The following is a 13,732-nucleotide window of genomic DNA, read 5'->3' as shown; positions in this document are numbered from 1 at the left end:
AGGCAAAACACTGTAGTTAGGCTGCGGCTGGGGTAAATCGGCACATGCATGCGCACTAGCTGCCTCTCCACACTTAGACGTAGAGGAGAAAGCAGCCAGCTGGACAACCCAAGGCACATCCCTAAATGGCAGCTGACGCCTGGGCGCAAATGAAACCGCAGCAGGCTTCAGGTTACAGGTTTTGTAACAACATATACCATCCAAAAGAACAGGTGTACTTCTTCCCATGGATAATCTGATATGATCCTTTTTTTCACGGACACAACCATCGCTAACAAATGTAGATGAGGCCAAAACAGCAGCTGCTTCAATGGATCTCAAGTGCTCCATAAAGTGGCCTCTCCTCCACCCCAATTTCAAGATCCGAAATACTCCATTCCTCTGTGGTGTCAATCCAATCGCACTTGCTTCCTAACAGCTCTCAAGTTTCCACCAGCCCTGCTGAGTATGGGGTAACAGAGATGGTTGAGTTTGCATAGCTGTTCAGTCGCACTATAGCCTGGGAATCAGAGGTCTGCTCCAAAGCTGCAATGAGTACAGACAAGGAAGTTATTATTATTTTTATTATTATTGATTTATAGAGCACCATTGATTCCATGGTGCTGTACATGAGAAGGGGGTTACATACAGAATACATATACAAGTAACTATAGACAGACTGGTACAGAGGGAAGAGGGCCCTGCCCTTGCGGGATTACATTCTAAAGGATTTTTGGGAGGAGACAGTAGGAGTGGTGTAGGTTGAGCGTCAAGTACGTATGGTGGTGGTGTCATTGAAGGTTATAGTCATTTCTGAACAGATGAGTTTTCAGATTCAGTTTGAAGCTTGCGGGTGTAGCAGATAATCTGACGTGTTGAGGTATCGAGTTCCATGAGACAGGGGAAATGATCTGCGCAGATGGCCAGAAGCTTTGCGAGTGGGATCCAGGCCCCGATGAAGAAGGTGCTGAGCCTAATCTACACCCTCATTTCCAAAAATAAATCCTCCTGGTGGAGACAATGGGGAACATGATGAGGAGCACAGATACCTCATTGGAATGACAACTTTACTATTCGGTCAGGGCAGGAAGAGGTTGTCTCGGAGGACTCAGGACGAGGGGAATGAAAACACACAGGGTTATTGATGAGGTTGGAGACCACACTTACTGTCAAACCAAAGTCAGCCAGTCGATGAGGTCAGCAGAGGAGGTGGAGGAGGATGCTACTGACGACGAGGTTACGTTGCGTCTTCCTGGCCAGAGACAAAGTACTGGAAGCATGTCAACAACTGAATCCTGGACCACAACTTTGACTCTGAGCAGAAGTCGTGTTGGCTATGCAGGTCGCATGGGCTGTAAGCCTTGCCTAGCCTGTGAATTTTTGGACATCGCAAAGGATCACCCAAGTCATGGAATCTGTAAGATTTGTCAACAATCTGTAAGTAGAAGGCAAAAACTCACACCTTTGAGTAGTTCCTCCATGAAATGTCACATCGATATGAATTGATAGCGTGAAGGTGTATTGCTCAGCTTTAGCCACTGTCAATGCAACATGCTTATTTGCCATTGCATGCATTGTTGCAGACTACACACAAGGGGCTGCTGTTTTTTTGGATCTGCCTTTGTTTGGTCACTATAGCAATATCAAATTGCTCTTCGGATGTGGACTTGGAGATGCTGTCTATGAACAGAAGGAAAAGCTAAAGGTATGTGTTACAGCAAGGAGCCACCGCGGAAACACTTCGTTCAATTGTGAGGGGAGTCATGTTGTACTTTGATGATGAGCCCCGTAATGCCAGTGAGCAGCATCCTGTGCCACAAACCAACATTCTTACAGTGCTGTCTATACTGTTTACCATGAGAGGAGCGTAAAGTCTGTATTTCTGGAAACTGGACATCAGAGTACCTGAGTACGGTAGGCTGTGCCCAGACAATAATGCGGGCACGCAACACTTTGTTTTATTAGCAAAACACATATCTGTTCTGGGTAGGCCGACTATATAGACAATAAGACTTGCTGCCTCTGCACTGTCAAATTGTCACGTACAGTTTAAATCATAGAGGGACAGCAACACGTTTGCATTGACTGTTGCTTTTCAAGATTTCCATGACTGTGTTGCAGAGCTGTGTGGTTTGCATTCACACTGTTATCATCTGCATTATCTGTGAGGCTTCAGCTAACAAGGGTATTCAGGGGGGGTAATGTGTTTTGACTATGTTTAGGTAGATAACTTGGAAGCTCTTGTGATGCGCCACTGGTAAGTCGTGTTCAAACACACACACACACACACACACGCACAAACACACAATTACTGCTACACAGAGGGATTAGCAGGTAGTAGGCAACAGAATAGATTGTTCAATTATTTAAATTGTATGCATGGTTCTTATTGTTTGTTTTGTTGAAGTTAAACAATCATTTATCAACCCAACTGCCTAGAGTCCTTTTCCTGTTGCCTGGTTTTGCTGCATACTGGGTAGCCCACCCTGTACACAACTTAAAATGAAGCATAAGTCGCAATGTGAATTTCACTGTGCTACAATGCGGCCTAGCGTGCCTGTGCAACCACCGCCTGCCCCATCAAGTGCATCTGCGTGCTCTTCATCCTCTGTGACTGTGGGGACAGCAGTCACACATCGTTTTTCACACTGAACTTCCACTCCTTTACCCGCAACAGGGAGTGTGATTGGCAGGTCATCACTTGTTTTGGAAGTGGAAACAGAAGGTTTTGTTGAGCTGTCAGACATCGAGAGAACCATGATTGGATGCAGGCTACATTATATTCATTGAAGAAAAAACAAAAAGCCAGCACCAAATGTGCACTTCAGCACTAAACATTCCAAACTGTACTTATTATAAAAATTTTGAGATTTTTGGCAAAAAATTGCAATTTCTTGAGCTGCCTCGCCACGTCACGGCAAATCTCATTAGAGGCAGTCCTACACTAAAAATATTTTTATAAAATGTGCCATACGGCCTCACATATGAATAGTAGAACTGCTCTCAGCAGCACTCACCTGGTCTATTTCAATCCCGTACCCATGACTGAGTCATGGCTGTGGGCGGGACAGGTCCAAGCAAATGCTGCATGAAGTAAATAGCCTGTGGACAAAGCCTGATGACTCAATGTGAACAGTCACCAACCGCCAAAATCTAGACAGATGGAATACATCCCAAATTGGGGTGCATAGCAAGGTGGAGGTCAACCACCGACCAATTCAATGAAGAAAAAACAAAAAGCCAGCACCAAATGTGCACTTCAGCACTAAACATTCCAAACTGTACTTATTATAAAAATTTTGAGATTTTTGGCAAAAAATTGCAATTTCTTGAGCTGCCTCGCCACGTCACGGCAAATCTCATTAGAGGCAGTCCTACACTAAAAATATTTTTATAAAATGTGCCATACGGCCTCACATATGAATAGTAGAACTGCTCTCAGCAGCACTCACCTGGTCTATTTCAATCCCGTACCCATGACTGAGTCATGGCTGTGGGCGGGACAGGTCCAAGCAAATGCTGCATGAAGTAAATAGCCTGTGGACAAAGCCTGATGACTCAATGTGAACAGTCACCAACCGCCAAAATCTAGACAGATGGAATACATCCCAAATTGGGGTGCATAGCAAGGTGGAGGTCAACCACCGACCAATTCAATGAAGAAAAAACAAAAAGCCAGCACCAAATGTGCACTTCAGCACTAAACATTCCAAACTGTACTTATTATAAAAATTTTGAGATTTTTGGCAAAAAATTGCAATTTCTTGAGCTGCCTCGCCACGTCACGGCAAATCTCATTAGAGGCAGTCCTACACTAAAAATATTTTTATAAAATGTGCCATACGGCCTCACATATGAATAGTAGAACTGCTCTCAGCAGCACTCACCTGGTCTATTTCAATCCCGTACCCATGACTGAGTCATGGCTGTGGGCGGGACAGGTCCAAGCAAATGCTGCATGAAGTAAATAGCCTGTGGACAAAGCCTGATGACTCAATGTGAACAGTCACCAACCGCCAAAATCTAGACAGATGGAATACATCCCAAATTGGGGTGCATAGCAAGGTGGAGGTCAACCACCGACCAATTCAATGAAGAAAAAACAAAAAGCCAGCACCAAATGTGCACTTCAGCACTAAACATTCCAAACTGTACTTATTATAAAAATTTTGAGATTTTTGGCAAAAAATTGCAATTTCTTGAGCTGCCTCGCCACGTCACGGCAAATCTCATTAGAGGCAGTCCTACACTAAAAATATTTTTATAAAATGTGCCATACGGCCTCACATATGAATAGTAGAACTGCTCTCAGCAGCACTCACCTGGTCTATTTCAATCCCGTACCCATGACTGAGTCATGGCTGTGGGCGGGACAGGTCCAAGCAAATGCTGCATGAAGTAAATAGCCTGTGGACAAAGCCTGATGACTCAATGTGAACAGTCACCAACCGCCAAAATCTAGACAGATGGAATACATCCCAAATTGGGGTGCATAGCAAGGTGGAGGTCAACCACCGACCAATTCAATGAAGAAAAAACAAAAAGCCAGCACCAAATGTGCACTTCAGCACTAAACATTCCAAACTGTACTTATTATAAAAATTTTGAGATTTTTGGCAAAAAATTGCAATTTCTTGAGCTGCCTCGCCACGTCACGGCAAATCTCATTAGAGGCAGTCCTACACTACTGGTGCTGGCTTTTTGTTTTTTCTTCATTGAATTGGTCGGTGGTTGACCTCCACCTTGCTATGCACCCCAATTTGGGATGTATTCCATCTGTCTAGATTTTGGCGGTTGGTGACTGTTCACATTGAGTCATCAGGCTTTGTCCACAGGCTATTTACTTCATGCAGCATTTGCTTGGACCTGTCCCGCCCACAGCCATGACTCAGTCATGGGTATGGGATTGAAATAGACCAGGTGAGTGCTGCTGAGAGCAGTTCTACTATTCATATGTGAGGCCGTATGGCACATTTTATAAAAATATTTTAGTGTAGGACTGCCTCTAATGAGATTTGCCGTGACGTGGCGAGGCAGCTCAAGAAATTGCAATTTTTTGCCAAAAATCTCAAAAATTTTTTATAATGAGTACAGTTTGGAATGTTTAGTGCTGAAGTGCACATTTGGTGCTGGCTTTTTGTTTTTTCTTCATTGAATTGGTCGGTGGTTGACCTCCACCTTGCTATGCACCCCAATTTGGGATGTATTCCATCTGTCTAGATTTTGGCGGTTGGTGACTGTTCACATTGAGTCATCAGGCTTTGTCCACAGGCTATTTACTTCATGCAGCATTTGCTTGGACCTGTCCCGCCCACAGCCATGACTCAGTCATGGGTACGGGATTGAAATAGACCAGGTGAGTGCTGCTGAGAGCAGTTCTACTATTCATATGTGAGGCCGTATGGCACATTTTATAAAAATATTTTAGTGTAGGACTGCCTCTAATGAGATTTGCCGTGACGTGGCGAGGCAGCTCAAGAAATTGCAATTTTTTGCCAAAAATCTCAAAAATGTTTTATAATAAGTACAGTTTGGAATGTTTAGTGCTGAAGTGCACAATTGGTGCTGGCTTTTTGTTTTTTCTTCATTGAATTGGTCGGTGGTTGACCTCCACCTTGCTATGCACCCCAATTTGGGATGTATTCCATCTGTCTAGATTTTGGCGGTTGGTGACTGTTCACATTGAGTCATCAGGCTTTGTCCACAGGCTATTTACTTCATGCAGCATTTGCTTGGACCTGTCCCGCCCACAGCCATGACTCAGTCATGGGTACGGGATTGAAATAGACCAGGTGAGTGCTGCTGAGAGCAGTTCTACTATTCATATGTGAGGCCGTATGGCACATTTTATAAAAATATTTTAGTGTAGGACTGCCTCTAATGAGATTTGCCGTGACGTGGCGAGGCAGCTCAATAAATTGCAATTTTTTGCCAAAAATCTCAAAATTTTTTTATAATAAGTACAGTTTGGAATGTTTAGTGCTGAAGTGCACATTTGGTGCTGGCTTTTTGTTTTTTCTTCATTGAATTGGTCGGTGGTTGACCTCCACCTTGCTATGCACCCCAATTTGGGATGTATTCCATCTGTCTAGATTTTGGCGGTTGGTGACTGTTCACATTGAGTCATCAGGCTTTGTCCACAGGCTATTTACTTCATGCAGCATTTGCTTGGACCTGTCCCGCCCACAGCCATGACTCAGTCATGGGTACGGGATTGAAATAGACCAGGTGAGTGCTGCTGAGAGCAGTTCTACTATTCATATGTGAGGCCGTATGGCACATTTTATAAAAATATTTTAGTGTAGGACTGCCTCTAATGAGATTTGCCGTGACGTGGCGAGGCAGCTCAAGAAATTGCAATTTTTTGCCAAAAATCTCAAAAATTTTTTATAATAAGTACAGTTTGGAATGTTTAGTGCTGAAGTGCACATTTGGTGCTGGCTTTTTGTTTTTTCTTCATTGAATTGGTCGGTGGTTGACCTCCACCTTGCTATGCACCCCAATTTGGGATGTATTCCATCTGTCTAGATTTTGGCGGTTGGTGACTGTTCACATTGAGTCATCAGGCTTTGTCCACAGGCTATTTACTTCATGCAGCATTTGCTTGGACCTGTCCCGCCCACAGCCATGACTCAGTCATGGGTACGGGATTGAAATAGACCAGGTGAGTGCTGCTGAGAGCAGTTCTACTATTCATATGTGAGGCCGTATGGCACATTTTATAAAAATATTTTAGTGTAGGACTGCCTCTAATGAGATTTGCCGTGACGTGGCGAGGCAGCTCAAGAAATTGCAATTTTTTGCCAAAAATCTCAAAAATTTTTTATAATAAGTACAGTTTGGAATGTTTAGTGCTGAAGTGCACATTTGGTGCTGGCTTTTTGTTTTTTCTTCATTGAATTGGTCGGTGGTTGACCTCCACCTTGCTATGCACCCCAATTTGGGATGTATTCCATCTGTCTAGATTTTGGCGGTTGGTGACTGTTCACATTGAGTCATCAGGCTTTGTCCACAGGCTATTTACTTCATGCAGCATTTGCTTGGACCTGTCCCGCCCACAGCCATGACTCAGTCATGGGTACGGGATTGAAATAGACCAGGTGAGTGCTGCTGAGAGCAGTTCTACTATTCATATGTGAGGCCGTATGGCACATTTTATAAAAATATTTTAGTGTAGGACTGCCTCTAATGAGATTTGCCGTGACGTGGCGAGGCAGCTCAAGAAATTGCAATTTTTTGCCAAAAATCTCAAAAATTTTTTATAATAAGTACAGTTTGGAATGTTTAGTGCTGAAGTGCACATTTGGTGCTGGCTTTTTGTTTTTTCTACATTATATTCATGCCTGCACCTTCGTCACAGATTGGCTGGACTACCTGCAGTTAATAATTGCATTCCAGAAATGGAAAGGAGTGTAGAATGCACATGTGTTGTACCTTGCTTGGCAGCAAAGGAACACTAACTTAGTATTCCAGACAATTTTAGGATGACAGAAAAAGAGTCAGCTCTTTGGGCAAATTAAATAGCGTGGCAAAAGTGGACAGATGGGTACAGTGGCCGTGTTCTGTGGGTACCAGAACAGTAAAAGAAGCCTCACTTTCTATCCCTCCTAACGATCAAATGCAGCAAGGAATTCCCTGAGTTTGCTATAAAATTAGCATAGCTAAATGTGCATGAGGGTAGAATGCAGAGGTGCTTGAGATTGCTTGGCACAAGTGGCACAATAAAGGAGTCCAACAGACACTTTTTGTATGCCACTAAATGGCAGTATTTTTTGCTATCATTATAGCTTATTAAAAACAGAGCAGGAGGGTGTCCTGCACAGGTGCTAGAAATAGCTTGGCACCAGTGTGGCACTAATGGAATACAACAGCCAATTCTATGATGCCACTAAATGGCAGTATTTTTTGCTATCATTATAGCTTATTAAAAACAGAGCAGGAGGGTGTCCTGCACAGGTGCTAGAAATAGCTTGGCACCAGTGGGACAATAATGAAATACAACAGCCAGTTCTATGATGCCACTAAATGGCAGTATTTTTTGCTATCATTATAGCTTATTAAAAACAGAGCAGGAGGGTGTCCTGCACAGGTGCTAGAAATAGCTTGGCACCAGTGGGACAATAATGAAATACAACAGCCAGTTCTATGATGCCACTAAATGGCAGTATTTTTTGCTATCATTATAGCTTATTAAAAACAGAGCAGGAGGGTGTCCAGCACAGGTGCTAGAAATAGCTTGGCACCAGTGGGGCACTAATGGAATACAACAGCCAGTTCTATGATGCCATTAAATGGCAGTATTTTTTGCTATCATTATAGCTTATTAAAAACAGAGCAGGAGGGTGTCCTGCACAGGTGCTAGAAATAGCTTGGCACCACTGGGACAATAATGAAATACAACAGCCAGTTTTATGATGCCACTAAATGGCAGTATTTTTTGCTATCATTATAGCTTATTAAAAACAGAGCAGGAGGGTGTCCTGCACAGGTGCTAGAAATAGCTTGGCACCAGTGGGGCACTAATGGAATACAACAGCCAGTTCTATGATGCCACTAAATGGCAGTATTTTTTGCTATCATTATAGCTTATTAAAAACAGAGCAGGAGGGTGTCCTGGACAGGTGCTAGAAATAGCTTGGCACCAGTGGGGCACTAATGGAGTACAACAGCCACTTCTTGTATGCCACTAAGTTTACTCAATTTTTGGTATTATAACGTCTTAGTAAGTAACAATGAGTTTGAGTGTGCAATGCAGGCAGAGGTGCTGCAAATATCTTTGCACTAGTAGGACTATACAGAAGTCCAATAGCCACGTTTAGGATGCCACTAGGTTCAATCAGTGTTTGCTAGTATATTGGCTTAGTAACAATGAGTTTGAGTGTGCAATGCAGGCAGAGGTGCTGCAAATATCTTTGCACTAGTGGGACTATACAGAAGTCCAATAGCCACGTTTAGGATGCCACTAGGTTCACTCGGTGTTTGCTAGTATAATGGCTTAGCTACAATGAGTTTGAGTGTGCAATGCAGGCAGACGTGCTGCAAATATCTTTGCACTACTGGGGCAATACAGCAGTCCAACAGCCACGTTAAGGATGCCACTAAGTTCACTCAGTGTTTGCTAGTATAATGGCTTAGTAACAATGAGTTGGAGTGTGCAATGCAGGCAGAGGTGCTGCAAATATCTTTGCACTAGTGAGACTATACAGAAGTCCAACAGCCACGTTAAGGATGCCACTAAGTACGCTCAGTGTTTGCTAGTATAATGGCTTAGTAACATTGAGTTTGAGTGTGCAAAGGGCAGGAGGGTACAGTGCCAGGGTTGTGGGTCTCTGGGTAGAGGAAAGGAAGCCTGCCTTTCTATCCCTCCTAATGGGGAAATGCAGCGATGAAATCCCTGACCTTAGCTACACAGACGCTGTCATCTTGTGTAGCTGTTAAACTCTGTTTTCAGGACCTGTCACCTATGGCTCTGACCCTGCCGGTATGAGCCCTTAAAAGGACTGATAGAAAGTGCTATCCCTATGCTGTACAGCTCTGTGTATGGAGCGTATACAGCAGTATTGGCGATAGGAGCTGCGCCAGTGATGTCTGACACCAAGGACGCAGAAGAGATAATGGCGTCCGGACGGGCAGATACTCGTTTTTATAATGCAGGGACATGTGACATGGACATCTTATCACACATGCCGTTGCTTCTCTGGCTAAAAGTCCACTTAGCTGTGTGTGTGTCTGGGATTGGCTGACATGCTGGCCCTCCCCACTACACGCGCGTGCTTAAGGAAGGAAGAAAAGGAAAAAAAAAAAAAATGGCGATCGCCATTATCCAAACAGCAGTGATCTGAATGCGCTGTTCCCGCACACTATACACTGAAATGTCATAATAGTGTGAGTCACAGAGTGACTTACACTATTACAGCGGAAAGCCAGCTAGTAATTAGCTGGTCTTTTTGCTGCTAGAACCGTTCTCGAACGTATCTAGAACTATCGAGCTTTTGCAAAAAGCTCGAGTTCTAGTTCGATCTAGAACAGCCCCCAAAATCACTCGAGCCTAGAACTGGAGAACCTCGAACCGCGCTCAACTCTACCCATCACCCCGGTTGCGGCTCACTTCCTGTCCTTTCATCGTGGTTCCTGCTTGGGGTTACGTATTCTCGGCCTACAAAGATTTATAGGTAATGGAAGAGGTGGCTCGTGCCACAAATGGCTATTACAGAATGAAGCCAGGTGGATTTTCAACCTCAATTCAAAAACCCCGAGAGGCTTGAATGAGAATTTATTATTCACCGGTTTCCTTGGTTAAACATCTGAATCTTTCTTTTATCTCCTCCTTCAGGATACTGATCTCCATATGGAAATTTACCAAATATGGATCTTCTCCTATTTCATCAAGAATGGTTCCTTGTCAACTTTCAACATGGATGAATTTATGGCCAAGTTGCCACTAGTTCTCATTATGGGCATCCTTTGGTTCAAAAACAGTGCATATGGACTTATTTGATCTATTATAAAGCTGTTCCCCCTTTGGGATTATGCAAAATGATCCATATTGATCTGCTATCCACCAGATTATTGGAGCTTCTTATGTTTTACATTATACACATATTGGGCCATTTTTTATACTTGGGCCTGCACCTGTTTCTTTATACATATATGCATCATGTACAACTTGTTCATTATGCAAATTTAAAACTATTATATCCTCCTTTATCTATGCATGGATTGGGCATGGTATTATGCATGTGGCTTCTAGATTTATATATGTCTACGTTTTTTCTAGTTACCTATGATCATTGTGACATCCTTCTGGCTTCATTACTTACATAGCGCTGCCCCTTTAACAACGAACTGCTCTATGAATTCAGCGCGCATGCGCTGTTCCTCATGATGGTGATCGCACCTTCCTGGACTTTACCGCGCATGCGCGGACTTTCCAGAATGGTGGCGCCCATCTGGCAGGACCATGGCTGCCGTCACACATGCCGCTGTACGCTGATTCCCCGCCCGGACCTCGCTGCCACTGCACCTATAGGTGATCTCATTTGTGATTAATTATCAAGCACATTTATATTTTGTTGTGGTAAGCATTTGCACACACTTGCCCTGAGGAAGCTGCTGATGCAGCGATACGCGTGGGTCCTTGCCCACGGGACTTTCTCTGACTCTCCCTCCCCTCTCTACTATTTTTGAGCCTTGATCTCCCCCTCGTTACTGACCCCTTGGTGAGGTATTGTGCACTATGGATGGTTCCCCTGCAATGTTATTGGTATAGTAACCTTTCCAGACTTATGCTTTTCTATCAGAAATATCTTGGGGTTGCCACTTCATATAATAGAACTGTATGCACGTTTTTTTCTCTTATAATTGAAGAAAAATCTCTGTATATATATAGTGAGATTATGTATTATGCTATGTGTTCCATGACTATGTTATATTGTCTACTCTGAGCATATTCAATTTATGTACGTGCAATATTGCATATTGTTGCTCTTGTTTGATGGGCATATCTTATCCCTTTTTGTCTATCATGTAATACTATGGTATACCATTATATTATTGTGAGTTGGTGGGGAGACTCATACCATGTCATTCAGTGTGTTTTTCTATTTTAAATGATTTTATGAATTTTGCTACAATAAAAATTGCTTTTCATAATAATATTGGACTCTGCTTCCCATTATGCAGTTCTCTTCTTCTTAATATTAGACAGCATAACAGTCAAACCAGACACTTATATTGATATACTGTTTTTATCAGGTTTATTTTGGAAATAGAGAAAAAAATATAGTAGGAAGGGACATGATTTATACGGACTTACGCAATGTGTCTTCTTTTCACCCTTGCTCCAATATAGCATCTGAGGTATTTGAAACGGCAGTGAGACCCCGCAGTAAGCGCCACAGGTAGCACTGAAGGTGGATGAAGGTTTTTATTGAACAAAGCGTTTCCAATAAGACTTGACTTGAGAAAGACGCTGCGTTGCCCAACAAAACCTTTATCTACTATTTCTGCAGTAAGATACGCTCTTCCAATCATGCAACCTATTTTCAAATGTTTTTTTTCTTTGGATGAATTTTACCTGGGGGGGGTGTTTCCAGCCACGAGCTAGGAGCTGTCTGACTTTTTAAGCCAGAGATTACCATGCAATCCTCTAGAGGTGAGCCTTACCATTTTTGCTACTTTTTAATCTCCTCTAATAGGGTCATCCTATTTTGTGCGCTCTTTCCCTACACAGTTTTTACCACAGACAGCACTGAAACACTGACTAAGCATGCAATTCAAAGAGTCAAATGTGAGTCTAACTTTTGGCTATGGTCTGTGTAGAGGAAGAAATAAGCTCTACATGTGAATGCTAAGACTAGAATGAGCAATCTGAGGACCTTCACCACTGAAACTGTGAAGAGTGGCAAGAACATTCAGAAATATTTCAGCTCAAGACTGTTCTTATGGTGCTTTAATGCTTTTTCTAAAGATCTCTTTATTAATGCTAGTGTATTCAGAGACAGTTAGGCAGGGATTAGCAATATGCACCCAGAACTGCTCATGGTTCTGGGTGCATATTGCACCTGACAGGTTCCCTTTAATAGGTCTATCAGTATATCAATGTATATCAAGAGTCAAAAGAAATGTTAAACCCTCTAGGTTACCTAAATGCATTAAGTATCTGCCAAAAGAAAGTTGTTGGGGTTTCCCCTTGTGGTTCAAAAGGCTCCTCAGTCTAAGGCTTTAATCAGTCATCCGTAAAACAGTCCAATTTTGAACTTTTTATGTATCTTGATATGAGCTCAACATCACATGTATACATACATAGGGCTGTTGAGTTTGAGTCAGGAGACTTATCACTGATCCATACATCATGGTCCATACTCGAACTTGAAAACACAGGTTTCTGAACCAACCTTAACCTAATCACAGTATGTCACACAGCTGAAATCACCAACAATCACCTGCCATCAAGGTAGCGCTACTGGATGAGATATATCGTTCTTTATGGTTCGCCTTGAAATCAATGACCTGTCTGTTGAACACTTTGACTTGCTGGATCTCCCTAAGTAATAGTTGCACTTAGTGGCACCTTTTTTAACAAATTAGGGTCCTGAATGTGAGAGTTCCCTTTATTAATAGGTAATCTAAGTGAATATTTGAAAATGGGTTTTCTACGCTAGTCATCACTGTTTTTCTGAAATAAAAAGCATCAAGGCCCTAATGTACAGTACTTGAACAGCACGCCAATACATTTACATATATTCATATAATTCACCATGGTCATTTGGTCTATAGAAGCAGCGGCATGGACACGAGTAAATAAACGGACCACGTCCATACAGCAGCAGTTACCGAGGGCTCACACCGGGGAATGGATATCAGCAGAATGCACCCTACAAAGCTCCATCTCTTCTGATGTCGAGGGAAATGAAAGCTGTCTGTTATTACAGAAGAGACAGGCCATTAGTTCCGGAAGATAAAAAAAACTGATGGAATACATTTGACTTTTTTTTTCATTTTTAGCACATTTAATTTCTTGTACTACACATAACCACTTGTTATTATAGAAATAGCTATGACAGCTTCTCTTTCATCATCGCACACCACTCATATTTATGCAGCTACTGCTAGTATTACAGCAATATTTGAAAAAATAACACTGGCTGTTTATATTCGTGTGTCTATTCTGAAGGGATAGTGGGTGTAGAAGCAAAAAATGTCAGATAATTGACTCCAGTTATAAAGTTTCCGAAAGCGCAGACTTCAACCA

The sequence above is a fragment of the Anomaloglossus baeobatrachus genome, chromosome 4, assembly GCF_048569485.1.
Source record: "Anomaloglossus baeobatrachus isolate aAnoBae1 chromosome 4, aAnoBae1.hap1, whole genome shotgun sequence".
NCBI classification, from domain to species: Eukaryota; Metazoa; Chordata; class Amphibia; order Anura; family Aromobatidae; genus Anomaloglossus; species Anomaloglossus baeobatrachus.
The sequence above is the reverse complement of the archived record's forward strand: the minus strand, read 5'-3'. Positions refer to the sequence as shown.